Source organism: Leopardus geoffroyi, chromosome B3 (genome assembly GCF_018350155.1).
Source record: "Leopardus geoffroyi isolate Oge1 chromosome B3, O.geoffroyi_Oge1_pat1.0, whole genome shotgun sequence".
Lineage (NCBI taxonomy): Eukaryota > Metazoa > Chordata > Mammalia > Carnivora > Felidae > Leopardus > Leopardus geoffroyi.
In genome coordinates this window covers 29,115,554-29,128,619 of record NC_059337.1, presented here as the reverse complement: position 1 = coordinate 29,128,619, position 13,066 = coordinate 29,115,554, and the positions used below count along the sequence as shown (strand labels likewise).

Here is a 13,066-nt window from a genome sequence, read left to right as displayed (position 1 = left end):
GTCATGCTCTGTCTCTCTCTGTCCCAAAAATAAATAAACGTTGAAAAAAAAAAAATTAAAAAAAAAAATAAATAAAAAAAATAAATAAAACCTTTTTCAAATGTTGGTTTATGATGCTTCTTCATTTATTTGGAACACACAGGGAGAAGGCAATCTGAGTTAGTGAGAATCCTGAAAAATGGAATATATGTGACTTTGTGTGATACTTTTTTAAACATTTAAGTATAGACAATAAGTGCTAACAAAAGAGCTCTTAAAAAATCCTGCTGAGGGGCGCCTGGGTGGCTCAGTCGGTTAAGCGGCCGACTTCGGCTCAGGTCATGATCTCACAGTCCGTGAGTTCGAGCCCCGCGTCAGGCTCTGTGCTGACAGCTCAGAGCCTGGAGCCTGTTTCAGATTCTGTGTCTCCCTCTCTCTGACCCTCCCCCGTTCATGCTCTGTCTCTCTGTGTCTCAAAAATAAATAAACGGTAAAAAAAAATTAAAAAAAAAAAAAAATCCTGCTGAGATGGCTTTAATGAATAAATATGATTGAATTAAAATCAGCAAAATTCATGTGCATCCAGTCTTGTGTGGATAAAACACAAAGCATACTACCATACACGCAGTAGGTCTTCAATTAACATTCATATTAGGGGCGCCTGGGTGGCTCAGTTGGTTAAGTGTCCGACTTCGGCTCAGGTCATGATCTCACCGTTGGTAGGTTCGAGCCCCACATTGGGCTGTGTGCTGACATATCAGAGCCTGGAGACTGCTTCAGATTCTATGTTTTCCCTCTCTCTCTGCCCCTTCCCATCCTGTGCTCTTTCTCTCTCTGTGTCTCAAAACCAAATAAACATTAAAAAAATTAAAAATTCATATTAAAAAGGTTTTCTTACAAGTAGGTTAAATATAATTCAGCAAACCCATCTTCAAGGATAGTACCTTGATGGTAGATTTCACCTTGAGCACTGGCATTCAAAGAGCAAAAAGGGCATCACCTTGGGTGTAGGCAGTAGTAATTCTCATTGTCCTTAGAAAATCTAAACTATCACAAACCCACTAAAAGTTTGTCTACTTCTTATTACTGGTAATTTTTATGTATCAGAAATTCTAAACAATGTCGGTGATAAAAATCTATCAGTCTAAGTTCTAAACAATTTCTCTAGTTAGTTTAAATAATGTATATATAAGCTGTAAGCACATTTTAATTACCATTTAATAACTATATTCTACATGGAAGTTAATTCACAGAACTCCCAGTTATACAGTTGGCCTTCAGTAAACATAGACTCATCTATATGGGTATTTCCCCAAGTAGATTCATAACAGTTCAGGGTAATTCACGGCTTTGGGCACAGTTCATGTCTACAACTCCTTTGGTCTATATCTCTCATTTAAATAATTCTTAATTATTAATAAACAGTGGTAACACAGTGATTATAAGAATGAAGAAACAGGGGCGCCTGGGTGGCGCAGTTGGTTAAGCGTCCGACTTCAGCCAGGTCACGATCTCGCGGTCTGTGAGTTCGAGCCCCGCGTCAGGCTCTGGGCTGATGGCTCAGAGCCTGGAGCCTGTTTCCGATTCTGTGTCTCCCTCTCTCTCTGCCCCTCCCCCGTTCATGCTCTGTCTCTCTCTGTCCCAAAAATAAAAATAAACGTTGAAAAAAAAAAAAAAGAATGAAGAAACAGAAACTGATTGCTTCAGTGTTGTTACTCTGTGTGACCAGTTAGAGTTTTCATTTGTATGGTAAACTCAAGAGTAAAACAAAGTGCAAACTTGATGGTGTAATATTTTGGGTTGGTAAGTACACATTTTAGTTCATATGTGAAATCATTCTTTTAAATAATTGAATCAGAGAATATTTTTAACTTTGAAAATTATTGTTTTTGTTAATATTTGCTTTAAAACTAAAGAACAAATCAAGAGACTAGGAGGTGTAATGTTTTTATTTAGTATGTCAACAAACCAATATGTAGATTTAAGTTTTTCCTTTTTTCAAAAACATTAATTCCATTACTTATTTGGGGGTACTATAATACTTATATTGGCATAGACATGGAGTTGAATAAAAGAATTTCATGATCTGTTTCTTTCCTGGGTATTATTATTTGTTTCATTTCATGATCATTACTTGAAATAATTTTGTCACATAGGAGAGGAGGTGTTAAAGGCAAACCCCCTCTGTATGTCATGTTCTGAATATACCATTGGGCTAAAATGATCATAAAGTGGATGGTATTCAAATGAATTGAGCTTTACTATAAGCTTAATATTTGGAACTTTACTTGTTCTTCATGAGGAAACTGTTCTTTTGGTTACATAATTCATGTGTCAAAATGGAACATCAGTGTATATATATATTATATGTGTGTGTGTATATAATGAATATGTATGTGTATATAATGAATATGAATATAAGGAAAATGATCCTATATTCCAACTATAGTAAGATTGGTCTATTTTAAAACTTAGCAAGCACATGACTATGTGTTTATTGATGGAATTCTATTTTTCTTAAAACAGCCCCTATTAGGAAGGTATAGTTATAGATGAGAAAACTGAGGTACAAAGGGATTGAGTAACTTGCTCAAGATCACATAGCTAGTAGGTTCAGGAACCAAGATCCTGATTCAGAGACCCCAAGTTCAACCCCAGTGCCTCAAGTGACTCACATGTATACATCAAATTGTGCCTCAATGAGTTTTTGATGTTTTGCAGTTACAAAATTACACTATTAATAAAACTTTTATGTTCATTATTTGTAGGACTACAGAAGGAGCATAAACTTCTTTGGGATTGTGCATTCCAAAAATTGGCTTGTTATAAAAACTTATGTTATTCATATATGCTACTTTTATATAATTAAGGTCTTGTGAGCCACTGCCTTTATCTTCTCAGTGCCATATAAAGTAAAGCCTTTTGGGGCATGGGAGTTTGAAAGAGGAAGACAGATGATACTGTATGCCACTTTCCTCCTTTTTCATGAAGGTTACTACCTTATTGAAATGACAATTCTTATGAACTCTCTATGCATAATATTTTTTCTTGGTAGAGACATAATACAAAAAATAACTTTTATAATAAAAGAAATATAATTCCTTGCCATCCCCCAGAACTCCCTGCTTGAAAGGGCATTCCCCCATTCAATACCCTTTTAATAAAATTCTATTTCCCTCTTAATCCAACTTTTAGCCTTGTATTTAATAATGAATAGTTTTCCTGTGACTTAAAAAAAAAGGTTGGGGAAGGAGGAGAAATTAAATATATTAACAAAGTAAAATTTCTGCTAGGGTATCGCTAGGTAAAAGAAAGGCTCATATGAAATTGGTAAACAGATTCTACTTTCCTTCTCTTCATATGTTACTAAAATTGTTACGTAAAATATTTCCCATTTTTATGTTTCTTTATGGCTGCCATAATTTCTATCAAAGCAGAAGAAATAGAGGTGAACTATAAAGTGAGAGCCAGTTGCCTCTCTACTCTGCAATCTAAGAGGAAAAAAGTTTCACCCAAGGACAAATCAGGTAAGTATTTGTTAATTCTTTCTAATGTTTTGGAACCATACATATAGCCATGATTTGTCAACTGTAACCATAGATTATGGGTTTAAATTAACTAAGAGACAATAAGGTAGACTCCACAGTATGGAAGTTCTGTAACTTTTAATTTATAGAAGCTGGAGTCTCATTTCAGAAGCCTGTACGTGTAGAATCCTGTTCAATTATGTATTAACTATAAAAGCATTACAGACAACAAAGTTCTGTAAACTGGCTAAATCTAAGTCTGGTCTTTGTGATTTAAAAATAATACGGGTAGAACTAAAGAAGGTTAAGAAAGTTTTGGAGAATAGGAGTCTGGAAAATAGTCCAAGTTGTTGAGCTTAGAAAACAAAGCCTAAGAGGTAATCATACTTTTCAAGCAGGTAAGATATTGTCATACTGAGAATGGTACCTGTCCTTTTCCCATCTCCTTAGGGGAAACACAGCAGGATAAATTTACATTAGAAAAATCAAAGATTTTGAAATTAAGATGTTTAAGATTAGAAGGATTTATGTTAGGAAATTGTAGAATCTGCTTTATAAAAGGTCTAAGTAGCCTGATCATCTGCCAAGAATAGCTTATACATCCATCTAATCCACTTATACATCCATCTAATTTTATGATGCTATGGTTGATTTTGAAAAACACAGTGATTTATGTCTAAGGCAGTAGCTAACATGGTATATTTCTAATGATAGAATATGTAAATTTATAGAACTTGACTTCAGGAGTATCATGGAAAGTTATAAAGTTATTTTATGAGCCCAGAAATAGTCATATATTTTATTCAGTTCCATTGTTGGCCATGTGACCATTATTAACATGTTTAATTTTTCTGTTTCATATATGAATATATATTAACACTGACAGAAATGGAATTATGGACTCTTAATGAATCACTTTTATCAAGACTCAAGAGAAGGATGGGAGGATAAATTTAAAGATGAGTGTGTTCAGGATTGTTGAGGACTGCTCTCTGAAATGTGCGATAAGGTGGCAATGTCAAACAATAAGTGGACCACGGTGGGATAATCTGAAAATGGCATTTGGGAACAAAGACAAGACTGTTCTCACTTCTTTCCATTGATTCCGAGAAACAGGGGAAAGTAAGGACTAAATAGTTATATTGGAAAATGCACCTTGTGAGTTAAAGGAAAACCAGATTTTTATTAAAAATGAACTGCAGAGAAGTAAAAAATAAACTTAGGATAAAAAGAGTTTATCCTTAGAGAAATGGACTCTAGGGGCACCTGGGTGGCTCAGTTGGTTAAGTGTCTGACTTTGGCTTAGTTCATGATCTCACAGCTTGTGGGTTCAGGCCCCTCATCAGGCTCTGTGCTGACATATCAGAGGCTAGAGCCTGCTTCAGATTCTGTGTCTCCTGCTCTCTCTGCCCCTCCCTGCTCATGCTCTCTTCTCTCTCTCTCTCTCTCAATAAATAAACATTAAAAAATTAAAAAAAAAAAGAAATGGACTCTAGTCGATGGGGAATGGGGTGGAGAGTTAAGAATGGCTTGAGAAGTTGAAGAATTGGAGTGAGTGTGATTTAGGAGGGTTGAGTGTGAAGATGTGATGGTCAGAGGCAAAAGGAAAAACAACATGCTGATGGAGGTGACTAAAACAGAAATGAAGGTAGTATTTGAGTTAAAGAGAAAAGTAGGCACATGTTAGAGGAAAATCAGGGCCATTAAGAGAATATTTCTTTATGAGCAAGAAAATATTAAAGATGACCAGTTATGTATACTGAGGAAAATGGGAGAAGATAGTAATTATTCCAGGCCTGAGAAGGGCACATACATGTGAAAAATCACTAGGCTGACTGACCATTTATTTCAAGAAGAGTTTTCCTGGGACAGTGTTCAGAGACTTAACTCTGTTTGGATGTTGATTGTAGAGTGTCTAGTCTTCAAAGCCATAGGAAACCTTTAGAAAGGCTAGGGTACTAGGGATAACACTAAGGGGTTGGGTTGGAAAGCTATGATTTTATCTTCTTTATATATCAGTGTAGAGCTGTAGCATTTTGTAGGAGACCTGGATAATTCAAGACTATTCTTAGCAGCAAAGAATGGAAAGTTTGCTATGGCCACGTGGCAGTAGCTTAAAAGAGTTATTTTATTTTACTTTTTTAGAGTGTACAAGTGAGGGAGAGGGGCAGAGGGAGGGAGATCGCACAACCCTGGGATCATGACCTGACACAATATCAAGAGTGGGATGCTCAACCAAGTTACTCAGGTGCCCCTTGAAAGTTTTTTAAATCACTCACCAGTCAGCTTTGAAACTGTAATTCTTGATGAATTATTAATTTGGGAGAATCTGTGTTATTTCTAATTTTATATATAAAATGAATCTTTATTATCAAATCATTTCCTATTTGCATAAAATGCAACCATGCACTATTTAGGTTTTCCCATTAAGAGTAATGATAGCTGGGATACCCGGGTGGCTCAGTTGGTTGAGTGTCCGACTCTTGATTTTGGCTCAGGTCATAATCTCATGGTTTGTGGAATTGAGGCTCACGTGGGGCTCTGTGCTGACAGCATGGAGACCGTTTGGGATTCTCCCTCTCCCTCTCTGTGCCTTTCCCCTCAAATAAATAAATAAACTGAAAAAAAAAAAGAGTAATGATAGCTAACATTTGTTGACTGTTTCTTATGTGCCAGGCACTTTACATGTATAGATTCATTTTATATTCAGAAAACTCTTTGAAGTAAGCACTATTATTCTGCCTCAAGCTGCCTCGTATAGGTGAGGAAATTGGGTGCAAAGATTTTACCCAGTGTCACACACTTATTCTGTGGTGGAATGCTTCAGTGTGGAACTGGGATTTGCATTCTATGTCTCTGGTTCCAGAATCCATGCCCTTAACCCTTATACTACATACCTTTGTATATATACTTACACTTATACATATATTATGTATAATACATAACGTATAATACATATGTATATAATTATACATATGTATACATAATGTATAATACATATGTATAATATGTATAATACATATATATAAGTGTATGTATATATATGAAACATGTATATGTGAAATATATGTATAATATATATATATATAAATTGTGAGTTGAAGGTTGCTTGAAACTATTCTTTGAAACATTGGTGACTTGAGTATATTGATAAGTGGCACAATTTACATAAAAAATGGCTTTTGTGAGCTGCTGTGTAGAATGAAAATTGACTTAGTCCTTCTTTAAAAAATTTTTTTTAATGTTTATTTATTTTTGAGAGAGAGAGCATGAAAAGGGGAGGGCAGAGAGAGAAGGAGACACAGAATCTGAAGCAGGCTCCAGGCTCCAGCTGTCAGCACAGAGCCTGATGCAGGACTTGAACCCATGAACTGTGAGATCATGACCTGAGCTGAAGTCAGATGCTTAACGGACTGAGCCACCCAATTCCCCCCCCCCACCCTTTTTAAAAAATTTTTTTCCCTTCTATAAATGTGTTAAAGAAGTCATGCCAGTACACTTAGTGATGTGAAGGGCTATTGCTTTGGTTAGGCCAGTTGCTGTTATTCAGAAGACCACATTGGTAATATAACTTTACTTAGTGAATTTACCAGGATCTGACTCTCAGTTTTGTGGTCTTAGAAACCTGATCTGGTCATTAAATGTCTCATAGAGCATTACATTAGTCTAACAACCTCATTAGCTGAATATGTAAAGCCAGAATGTAAATTTATTACTTTGCAGTGAGATAAAACTGTTACATAAACCAGTCATACCAGGATGCTCAGTGTATTTTTCTTTCAGGTGTTGGACCTAGATGGGAAACCAAATTATAATCAAGAAGTTTCTTGGTGAACAACAAGCACCATGAATATGTCTTGTTTTTTTGTTTTTTGTTTTTTGTTTTGGTTTGTTTGTTTTCACAAAATTTCTCTCTTTCAGAAATTCCTCAAGGATATCATCAATAATAGCTGCTATTGGCATGTACTGTCAGTCCTTAACTTATAAATAGCCTCCACCCCTGTGCCCTACCACCAGGGGCTCTGCTGCCATAGAAACGGTTGTTAATAAACATGGGTATTTTAGAGAATCTGTGGGTTCAGAATTGAAGGAAGGGAAAGTCTGTGAAAAACTGAGTTGCTAAAGGGTGCTAATTTCAGGGATAGACTCCTAAGTAGGATGAGTAGAGATCTCTTTACTTAAAATATATTTCTGTAGCACTGCCTGAGGTCCTTACCCCCACCCCTGCCACTTCTGTTATATTGCCTGAAATTTCACCAAATAGAGATTGGTTTTTATTTGTTAAATGTTCTCTTAAAACGATAAATACCTATGCATGGCAGATATTCTTAGTGACCTTTCTAATACCCATTCCCTGTTGCTCACCTTCATTTTCTTAGGGGCAACAATGTGCCCATCTTCAAGCAAAAAACCCTAGTTAAAGTCATTTATAACCATCCCATTCTCTTTTGCCAGTGATCCTGAAGACAAGTCTGCTGACTTTAGGGACGGCTTTTGTTTTCCTAATATAGAGACTGTTAGATGGCTGGTACTTTTTCCACTTTCTTTGTGCCTTAACTGCAGACATGCAGCTGGGAAATGTAGCGGCCATCTTGCAACCATGAGATGGCAAGCATGATACTGAAAATGTGATTCCAAACAAACTGAGGACTGTGGAGGAGAAGGATCAAAAGAGTCGAGAACATTGTTGGACAGTGTGTCCAACCTTAGACTGCCTACCTCCAGGCTTATTATGGGGGAAAAAAGGGGGAGAAAAGTTGTAACCTTTGTTGTATAATAGCAAAGCATTTGATTAACCTGTGCCTACTGTTTCTTGGAAGGCTGACTGTGCAAATTGAAGCTGCAGTGTTAGGAGAAATGATAGGAGAAATTTGGAATGTTGTCATGTGTTGGTTACTTTTTGTGGCTTTTCAGAAGGATCCTAGAGAAGGGGTGAACTCAAATTACTGCCCCTCAGCACGAGAGCAGTGGAGGCAACAAAATATAGCTTTGCTATGGAGGTATTCTGCCTTTAGCTCACACTCTAAATGGACAAGGAGTCTCATAATTTGGAATTTTGTAGGATTATGTGCAGTACCTCCTCACCTAAGACTATTTTTAGAATTGCTTCAAATCTTTCATGAGAGTTCAGAGGTCAGTAGCTAAGAGATGAAAATCTCCAGGCCTAAAACTTATTTCCAGAAATGATTTTTGGCTATGGTTGCTCATACAAGGAATTGATCTGGAGAAAATAGCCCAGAAGCTTGATGCATCTTTGAGGGAACTATAAAATAGAGGTGGCAGCTAGTTGTGATTGTTTTTACTTTCTAAGCAGTCCACATTCCTTCTTTCCTAAGTCAAACCAACATGAAGTAGACTACAAAAGCTGTGGAGCCCCTGAGAAGGGCATCTGCTTCAAAACCTACCTTAGATATGGCCATAGAGGACAATGTCAAAGCAGATATTCCAGAGATTTAAACTAAGAGCTGCCAGATTGGCTAACCAGGGAGTTTACCTTATTGCCTGCTAAGGAATCTCTGATTTCTGACCAGTGAGATTATGATGTGGGTTGTGAACTGTTGACCACTGTGTGCTTCCTGTTGTCCCCTTTTCGCAATAGAATTTTTATTGAGGGGCACCTGGGTGGTTCAGTTGGTTAAGTGTCCGACTTAGGCCTAGGTCATGATCTCACTGTTCCCGAGTTCAAGCCCTGGGTCAGGCTCTGTACTGACAGCTCAGAGCCTGGAGTCTGTTTCAGATACTGTATCTTCCTCTCCCTCTCTCTGTCCCTCCCCCATTGGTGCTCTGTCTCTCTCTCAAAAATAAATAAACATTAAAAATTTTTTTTAAAAAATAGAATTTTTATTGAGGCCACTATGTTGTTTCTTTTTCATTATTTTATAAATATATATAGAAAGGGAATCGTTTAGAGACAGGTTATCTTTTAGCCATATAGATGGTCAGATAAGAGTTGCCATATTTGTACTACATAGAACAGATAGAAAATCACCCAGACATCCGACTTCATGCAGTAATTGGGTGAAATAGTGGGGTTGTCCTCCTTGAAGAAATGATGTCTGTTCTTTTTAACATATGTGTAAGAAATTGTGTGTGTGTGTGCACGTGTGTGTATTGCGTTGAGGCCTGACAGACATTGTTGGTTGGCCATCCCATATCCATTCCTTACTGCTACCATAAAAATTAGGAAGTTAAATATTTAATTGCAACCTTTCTTACTGCTGCAGTAATATAATTCTAATCCATGAATCTGGGGCGGGGGGGGGGGGGCGGGGGAGAACTTCATGGAAGGCTTTCCCTGTTTCTAAATAAAGGGTCAGACAGGGCTGGGGTTAACCCCATTTTCTTGCTTTGACCTTAGATATGATGTTTGGAGCTGCAGTGATCATCTTGCAATCATTAGACAACAAATATGAATACAAGAGATCAATATGTTCAGTGTAGTGGAGCAAAAATATTAAAGATATTGATGAATTCATTCACTACTAAACCAACCTTAGCAATCACTGAGTTCAAGATTTTTTGTTTTTTGAAAATAATGAGTCCATATTTGTATATGCTATTGTGAACTAAGTTCTCTGTGCCCTATAACCCAGTGTCCTTAACTGTTATAGTATAAACGTCTATTTCTATACAATGTCAAGGATAGTTTTTGTTCATTGTTAGTCATGATTTCTTATTAGTAAATAATGGTTATATGAAGAGAGGAAAAGATTTTTTTAACTTTTTACAATAGACTGATTCACATGTGAAATTGCATTATTGAAGTGTTAACTATGGCATCTTCTCAATATGTGGCCCGGCTTATATTTTTTTACTTTTTGGAATCGAATATTGCCATAGCTCAGCATTGCACTTTTAATATAATTAAGAAATACCTTTAGAAAATTAGTTTCTCATGCTGAGTTATATAATAAGAAATGCTAAAGATTGTTAGAACCCTGTAAAAGTCTTCAGGAAGAAATTGCTGACTCCAGTGGAACGGGTCGATATAAAAGTCTTGGCTTTTGTGTGGAACAGTCTTTTAGTTCTGCGTCATTGACTACTAGTAAATGTTTATTCCAAAGTGATGTTTTACTTTAACTGCCTTATATCAGAGCATGTACTTTTTCTTCCAATGTCCATTTAGTGTTTTTGTTCACTTCAGACATTTGTTTTATTCCAGTTGTTAACTCAACCTTATGAGGTTTAAGATTATGTTTTTCTATTTTTGCCCTTTTTAAAATTAATTAGAAGTAATAGCCAAGTGTGCCAGTTTTTGTAACATAAGGAAATGCTTGAACACCATACAAAGGTAAATATGGAGCTAAGCAGAATAGACATGTTTCTTTGGGTGTATTTCATAGAAAAATTATATTTGGCTTCAGGAAAAACTCACTTTCTAATTTTTATTCACATTGACAAGATGTGATCCAAGTACTTTCTTAGGAAGAGAAAGATTATTTTGACCTGATGTTGGGTTTTTTTTTTTTTTTTTTTTGTACATTCTAAAAACAAAAGCTTTTAAAATTATTTAAGAAATAAGCTGAAAGGCCTAACACTAATTATTACCGTATTACCATACCATCTATTATTACCATACCTAAATACATAGTAAGTAATTTTGAGGTGTTGAGATGTACTGGTCTCCACTGTGGTTTTGTTGCTGGCCTCATACATAATATTTTGTTTTTCTTTCCTAATGTGCCCTGAGTCAGGCCTGACAAAAAACTAATATTGTAAGATTGTTAGCAAGCTAACATCTAAGTGGGAGGCTCTTAAATATATTATAAGGGTGGTTTTAACCAACTGGCTAGAAAAATCTAATCTATTTCTAGGGAGATTTATACATTCTACAGGAAGAATTTGAAACAAAATTTAAAGCTTGGGTTTTTCGTTATTTAAATTACTCTTATTTTTAAGAATGTGTTATTAGAGTGGTGGCTTTTATGACTATCCTATAAAGTTTTTCTGCTGGATGATTCTCCTATCTACTTTTCCTGGCTACCTTGTTTACTGGCTGTTCTTAAATTGTATTGATATACATGTGCCCATATTCTTTCACTATGGGAGGCAGCATTGCTATGTGGATGCTTCCCTCTCTGACCTCATCTCTTGCCACTATCTGCTCAAACTGCACAGCTCTTCTAGTTAGCTCACTATTTATTATTTAAGCCCCCATAGTCATGAGATTGCAAAGGGAAGCCAAAATTATATTCAGATGAACAAATCACTTATAAAACTAGTTGTCCTTCATATATGCATGCCTGTTTAGTCTATGGGCATTGTTAGCCAGTCTTTTCCGGGTTGTTGAATACTCCTGTAAAACACTTAATGCAATACAAAGTGATTTTAGGGTTCAATTGCAAACTTTGAAAAGATGTAGATAGATGATGAAAATGATGTTGTTGAACTCAAATTACAAATGAAACTGAAGACAAATGAAGGTTTGGCAGAGTTAGGCCACCGCAATTAAAAAACAGAGAAAATAGAAAGATGATGCTGACCCTCTCATCTCTTAAAAAAAAATTGAATATCAAGATTAAAAGAAGGTCTTGGAAAAATTGTCAACAATCTCAGATTTTTTACAATAAAACCTTCTTTACAATTATGATATCGAAGCTAGACATTAGGTGAAGTTAGTTTGTATGTAACAATTTTGTTGGAAAATTATGCCCAAATCTTTACTTCATTTGTTCATGATTAAGAATTAGTACATAATTGCAATTATAACTGAAATTTGTTAAATTTTTTTTTTAAGTTTATTTATTTATTTTGAGAGTGTGAGTGCAAGCGATGGGGCAGAGACAGAGAGAGAAGGAGAGAGAGAGAGAATTCCAAGCAGGCTCCATGCTATCAGTGCAGAGCCTGACGCGGGGCTTGATCTCACGAAGTGTGAGCCAAAAGCAAGAGTCAGCCATTTAAGAGTCGGCTTCTTAACTGACTGAGCTGCCCAGGTGCCCCAAATTTTCACCTGTCTTATGTGGACTGACTTTAAATGGCTTTTTTCTAATACCAATTATATTGAGAGGAAGAGGATCTCATATACACTCTGTAACTGGGATTTAAAAGAATTTTGTATATTTTATATCTGGGATTTAGAGAATATAATTACATATTACATTCATACATAAATTCATAAGAATAAATATGCATGGTGTACTTACCATGGCAAATTCTTTATAATTCCACATATAAGAGGCTGCTTAGTTAACGTCCGCCCATTCTTCAGATCTTGACTTCTTCAGGAAAACCTCCCCTGACAACTGCGATTTTATATATATGTGTATGATTCCTTCATATGACTCTTTCTTTCATAGCCTTTGAGGTTCCTGAGGCAGGGACCTTTTTGGATTTGTTCATCATTTTATATTTTCTCTGCCTACTAGGGTACCTTGTCTGTATTAGGCATTCAAAAATACATTTTGAGTTTTTTTAACATTTATTTATTATTGAGAGAGGAAGACAGACCATGAGCATGGGAGGGGCAGAAAGAGGGGGAGACACAGAATCTGAAGCAGGCTCCAGGCTCTGAGCTGTCACCACAGAGCCTGACATGGGTTTCAAACTCACAAACCGCGAGA

General features: G+C 36.1%; 1 protein-coding gene across 6 annotated transcripts in view; it reads left to right on the top strand.

Moving 5' to 3' along the window:
- Nucleotides 1-13,066, top strand: part of NRG4 (neuregulin 4) — a 208,901-nt gene that overhangs the window by 3,153 nt on the left and 192,682 nt on the right. For 4 of the 6 annotated variants that reach the window (XM_045448973.1, XM_045448972.1, XM_045448975.1 and 1 more), the window contains exon 3: nt 3,414-3,506. The gene's annotated coding sequence lies outside the window, so the exon portion shown is untranslated. The remainder of the gene's footprint in view (nt 1-3,413; nt 3,507-13,066) is intronic. The other 2 variants (XM_045448977.1, XM_045448974.1) reach the window with 1 other exon arrangement.